The sequence below is a fragment of the Bidens hawaiensis genome, unplaced genomic scaffold (genome assembly GCF_021521415.1).
Source record: "Bidens hawaiensis isolate Kalapana, Puna unplaced genomic scaffold, B.hawaiensis_p1.1 tig00013761_1, whole genome shotgun sequence".
NCBI lineage: Eukaryota > Viridiplantae > Streptophyta > Magnoliopsida > Asterales > Asteraceae > Bidens > Bidens hawaiensis.
In genome coordinates this window covers 419836-426429 of record NW_027492175.1, presented here as the reverse complement: position 1 = coordinate 426429, position 6594 = coordinate 419836, and the positions used below count along the sequence as shown (strand labels likewise).

Genomic DNA, 6594 nt, shown 5'->3' with positions numbered 1-6594 from the left:
CGAGTTCGTATTCCATTCACCGGCTCGTGCAAAGTGCCTAATCACCTAACCGGACAAGAATTGTGTAGTTGGTTTTGATTGTTCCACCTTTTTTTATTATTATTATTAGAAAAACTAGCGAAGTCGATAAAACTTTTATGCCGAGTCGGCAAGTCGACACGAATTTAGTCAGTTTTGGTTACATGTGTTATTGTAATGAAACTAAAACCAAAATACTTGACGTTTAATTGGTCGGTAAACCCGGGTGGTGGTAAAACTCCAGCATTGTTGGGGGGGCATTGAGGCGGTAAGTCGACACAAATTTGGTAGGTAAACTCGGACGTTGGTAGAAGCCAAGCGTTGAGGTAGTGAGTCTATGCGAATTCGGTTGGGTTTCATTCACGTTCGTTACTGTACCGGAATAAAAACAAACAAAAATACACAAAATTGATGTTTCGGTTGGTGAATTCGGTCGGTTTTCATCATGTTCGTTATCGTGTCGAAATTAAAACAAACAAAAAAAATACACAAAATGGCGTTTGGCCGATTTTTGTTATATTTGTTACGGTACTGTAAACAAAAAGAAATATCAAGGACCAATACGGTGCCGCCAAGCGGTCCAATTGGGACCTAGCGGCACCAAATTCCTTAATTGTATATTGGTTTTTATTGGTCAACTATCTCGTTTTGATCGGCGTTGGTCCCGACTTTCATTTTGACCGGCAATGGTCCCAACTTTCATATTCGTTTTTTCCATTAGTCTGCGACTAAGAGTAGTAACTCCGTTATATCCATGCTAACGTGTCCGCACTACTTGTCAAAAACACATGCCATGTCAAAATATACAGAGTAGCAACTCTGTATATTTTCTTACTTAAGCCCTAATCACACTTCATAACATTCATTCACACTTCAAAATCCCCAAATCTCAAACCCTAACAGAGTCCATTACACTCCTATCCATCGCGTTTCTTCAACCTAATCTGCCACAAGACAAAATCAATTCCTAAATTAATCAATACCTAATAACTTAGATACAGCAATGAATCATACAATCATCATAATTGATCAATCATAAAAGCGCCCAACCAACACCACATTAGATTAGGGCTTTGATCTGAATCATAAATGCTTCTAAGATGCAAATTGTTCAAAATTTTGAACCAAATCGTTGTTGTCAGCTTTGAAGAAAATCGTCACTTTTATAAGTTGTCACATATTTGTTCAAATTTGACATGTAGAGAAACTCTAAAATGCAAAAAAATATTGAAGGATTTTTTAATAAGAAAAAACAGAAAGTACGTTGGTTTTTTATGGGTTTTGCCGTTTTTATTCATGCGGTTTTGACTCTTATGCCATTGAGTCCACAGTTGAACAAAGTAACATTACAAATTTGGCCTAGAAATCAATATCATAGAGTTTGCCGCTAATTTATTCAGAGGAAATGGTTGACCAAGTCAACAGGGCCATTCAGCCTTTTGTATCAACAGAATAAATGGTTTACTTACTACCTGTGATTCAATTTAAGTATACATGCATCAAGGGCAATTATTAACCCACAAACCAACATCATAGTAACTAACTAATCAAAATTCAAAACCAATATCAATGTCTCTAAGTATCAAACTCGTAACTTTCGTATACTTTCAGCAAAAGGTCCCGACAGGGTACCACCGCCCCAATCTTGATGCAAGCCAAAAACGCACCAGCCAGTTTGCGATGCAGGCTATACACCTCGTCAGGTGGTGGTGTTAATCTGTGTCTCAACATTGTTCCACCGATGTTTGAAAGGCTTTGCGTTATGTTATTAGCACAGAAATCATAGTCCCGGGGTTTTGCAAATGGCAAACCGAGACAACAAAAGCAGCCTGCACATGTGCCTCCAACATTATCTCTGGTTCCTTGCCCGTTAAGAAACCTAGCCTCTGTGACATCTTGATTACACCTTCCCGGTCACAATTTGCACATGCAACAACCTGATTCATATTTTAAAACCTCCATTAGTTGCAATTATTTCTAGTTATTTTAAGGATTAATAGCATAAAAAGGTAATAAAATTTGGGTTGATTTATGTTTTAACTTTTGTATGCAACTAATTTATTTTTGGCCATAAACAAACCACCAAAAACATTTAAATTGATACAATTAAAGAAATAAAATGACAAAAAGAAAAGGCTAGCTAAAAACAAAAGTCGCATAAACGTTTTAAATAATTCCACGATAAATGTTATGTATCAAAGATTAAAAAGGTTTAAATAAATGCACAAGCAACCTTACTTTTTACATTTTTTAGAAACATGCAATGTTAAGGGAAAAAGTCCAAATTAAAAAGCAGCAACTAGGCTTTTTGACTTGTAACCTGGGCCGTTAAATGAAAAAAAATCAAAAGTTTGATCGGTTTTTTATGACCAAGATAAGTCGGTCGGTTACCAAAATAAGAACCAATCCGAAAATTGTTACTCCATGCAATTTGCCCTTATTTTAATAAACTTGTGTTTAAAAAAATCTTAATCTTGAACTGAAAACCACAATCACAAAAGCTATGATTAATAGTGATAAACTGATAATAATACTCACCATTCTCAAGTAATCATCAACATAAGACTTGCGGTAACTTCGAGCTGCACCGAAGTCGATGAGATTTATTGATCGTGTATCTTCATTGTACAAAAAATTACTCCAATTTGGATCGGTCTGCATTGAATAGTTAAAAGAAAATATCAGAAAAAATAAAGGAACGTTCACAATGTCTTTTACATGTGAAAGAAATAAAAAAGATGCAGGAAAGACATGCCTGCATGAATCTGAATACAAATAGCTCCATAAGTGTAAGCTCAAGCAACTTTGCCCCAACATAACTACGAGTCTCTTGATCTAGAAGTGCAACTTTATCAATTGGAATTCCTGTATTAAGAAAAAAAATAAATTCAAGGCACCAAAATAAAGATGTAACAATGTAAATCTTAAAGAAAAGTAATGACTTTACCATGAACAAGTTCTGTGGTAAGAACCTTTTTACTTGATAGTTCATCTACAACAAATGGAACGTAAAAACCGTCTACATTTGATAGCAATTCACGGAATCTTTTCTGGTTTGATGACTCCAACTCGTAGTCACATTCGCGTGATAATTCTTCTTTTGCCACCTGTAAAGGGTTTCAGGCTCATAAATTGTTTTTCAGGACATTTTAAGAATCATATTTCAGGAAAACGAACATGATAATATTAGACGATAAAAAAGGTCAAAAGCTTGTGATGGTGAAAACTGGAAATTACCTTCATAGCTCTATCAAGATACAAACCCTCTGGAATCAGATTTGTATAGTCTAAGATTAATTTTACATTGTCAATATCGCTCTCAATGCTATCTGCAACTCCAGGATATTGAATATTCATTGCAACTTTAATGTCATCCTTGGTGACAGCTAGGTGTACCTAGGAATTCATTTCAACCTTTAAGCACCAAAACTTGAAAAATATGCACACTTTATTGAAAAAATTACGTAAAGAAAGAAGCTACATAACTTTTTAGAGGATCATAGAACTGCCAACTAACCGATAACTAAAGACGAACCAAAATGTTAAACAAGTCGGAAAAAAAATGACTTTTGACTCACCTGGCCTATACTTGCAGCAGCGAGTGGTTCATAATCAAAGCTTTTCAACTTGGAAGACCAGTCGGGACCTAATTCAGAGTCCAAAACTTGATTTAAGTTGGCTTCTTGGCATTACATCAGCACCCTGACGAACAATATCTAAAGCAGCCAATATCTACTAGGAATAAGAAGCCAAAGTTTCATAATCAACAAACCAACCAAGAATAAGTTTTTCATGCTTGAATAAAAGTCTCTTACTTTATTACTTTGGCAAAAAAATACAGATGCATAAGCTATAGTTATTACATAAAAATATATATCAAGCGTAATTTACACACACACATGTTAATATTTATACGCATATTCATGTATATATACACATGCATGTATATGTAATTATGTATGCATATGGAAGTGTGCATATGTATATCATGTAAGTATACATATATACTATGTATGTAAGTATCTGTATATATCCACGTATGATATTATATGCATCTAGCATGTCTGTATTAAACTAACATGCATATAATATGTTTGTGTTTTTGTACATACACACATAACATAATCAAACACAACAGGCCAGAAAATTATAAACATTGAAGTAAATTTTAAAATTTACATTAAGTTACTACATTTGAATTTGAACAAGTGTGGAGTAGAACTAGTGATAGAAAGTTTACTACTTTACTAGTTGGATTTGTACAGCTAAAATTCAAACAATGAAAACAGGTAATGTTACTCAAATTATGACTCACTTCACATGAGCTAAAACAATTGTTTCACCAATCTTCGCTCATAGTTTTACTCATGTGACACATCATCGTTAGTTTTCTGCTGGTCTCATTGATCTACAATTAATATTACTTAAGCCTAATACAATTATCTTTAGAACTAACAGGTGAAATGAACTAATTTCCATCACATGAGTTGCTAATCTTAAAAGCCTTATACGGATAGAAAAGGAATATACCGGTGCAGGAACAAGAGATTCATCCTGGATACTCAACATCTGCCCTAGTTTCAGCGCTGCTCCTCGCATCCTACATAGAGCAAGTGCCAACCGCTCTGCATTCTTTTCAGACAAAACGGTGAAAGTGCAGACTGTTTCCCTTGTGATTCACTTTTACCATACACAATTCTCCTTGCAGATTCCTGTACCGTTCCCCAAGCAAGCCCAGCTCCTAGGCCAGCAAAACTTAACAACTAAAGTTAGCAATCTAGCCACCACTCTACCAAAATCATAACACATGTATACATATCAAACTAAACTTATAATATCACAAGCTACAAGTTACAAACAACACAGATTTAATGTTGCACAAATAAATTCCTATTAAACTATTACAAGTAGCATTATGCATTACTCAGGGGTCAGCAATAACCGAACCGTTAACCGAAAACTGACAAAACCGAGCCTAAATTAACATAATTAGCCAAAAATCAGTTATCGGTTTTTTTGTACCCTCGGTTAACCGAAATTAACAGAACTGAAACATTCATATTTTCATACTTTTGGACATCCATTTCACGTATTTCATGTTTTATACATCCATTTCATGCATTTCTTAGCAAAAATTTTAAGCCAGGTTTGGTTTTGGTTATTAACTGAAATTAACCACCAAACCGAAAACCGACAAATTAACCACCAAACTGAAAACCGACAAATAAACCTAATAAACCGAACCTACTAAACGAAAGCCAATCGGTTAATAACACAAATTATAACAAAACAGATTAACCGATTACTTCGGTTTCAATTTAAGCTAATAACCGAACTAAACCGAACCATCCGAATCAAATAACTTAAACTCACCCAAGCGCCACAAAATAACTTCAAACTGATTAACCTATTCCTCCGGTTTCAATTTCAGGTTTTATACCTCTATTTCTTGTATTTATACTTCCATTTCATGTATTTCTTAGCAAAAATTTTAGCCCAAGTTTAGTTTTCATTATTAACCTGACCGAACCGAACCGAAACCGGAAAACTAACCTAATAAACCGAACCAATTAACCAAAAACTAATCAGCTAATAAAACAAATTAACCGATGACTTCAGTTTCAGTACACGCCAATAACCAAACCTAACCGTGCACCGTGCACACATTAACCCTAACTTCTACCTTCCAAATCAAACAACTTAAACTCACCCAAGCGCTCTCGAAAACGGTGTAGACGGAACCTTCCTCTCCCTCCGTCTCCTCTGCACCACCACCGGCGCCATTACTTTCTCCGGAAACTCCGTCACCGGAATATTATTAACCTCTTCTTCAACCACCACACCTTTATCATTAGCCACGTCACCATTCTCCAAATCCACCGGAGCAGCAACAACCTCATTTCCGGCAACATTACTCCGATCGGAAACTGTAGGCAACGGTATATTATTATTATTATTATTATCAAAATACACTACGGTGTCGTTTTGGGGACCGGCATTGGGTTTATGACCGGTGAAATTACGAGTTTGACCTTCGGTGAGGCCAGATAAGTCGGTGACGGATAATAAGGCTTGTCGAGCTAGGGTTTGTAGGTCTGAGTTATTAATATTGCTACGGCGAATGGATTCTTTTGCGACTAATGATAATCCGTTCATTAGCTTCGTTAGGTCTTTTAACGGCGGCATTTTTCAGGTGAAATGGTGGCGGCGTGATTAATTGGTTGGTTTGTTGGTTATATTATTATTATTATTATTATTGAGAAAGGAAGATGTTCGTGTAGGGATGCTGGCCAAGGGTCCGTAACGTGACACCCAAGACAAATGGGCAAAGTCGGCGGCACGACAGTGCGGTGAGATATAGTGATAAGTGTTTTTTGTACTGCTATAGAACGGTACTAAATTTTGAGTTTTCGGTACCGGTACAGGTACTAGTGTTTCTTGAATTTTGCACGAAATACAAGTATTGTACCGTACCTGGTACCGAATCTAACATTTTAGGACCGATACAGGTACCAAATATTTTCAAATTTTGGGATTAGGATTTTCAGGATCGGTTCTGGTATCATCCCGAGCTGA

At 35.9% G+C, this 6594-nt stretch overlaps 1 pseudogene across 1 annotated transcript; it reads right to left on the bottom strand.

Moving 5' to 3' along the window:
• Nucleotides 1-1261: 1261 nt before the first annotated feature.
• LOC143544837 (protein ABC transporter 1, mitochondrial-like) lies at nt 1262-6271 on the bottom strand (annotated as a pseudogene). Its single transcript, XR_013137320.1, has 8 exons — nt 5729-6271; nt 4549-4773; nt 3597-3750; nt 3256-3414; nt 2966-3125; nt 2774-2883; nt 2557-2673; nt 1262-1955 (listed from the first exon to the last, which is right to left on the bottom strand). The product of XR_013137320.1 is annotated as a protein ABC transporter 1, mitochondrial-like (transcript).
• Nucleotides 6272-6594: the final 323 nt, after the last annotated feature.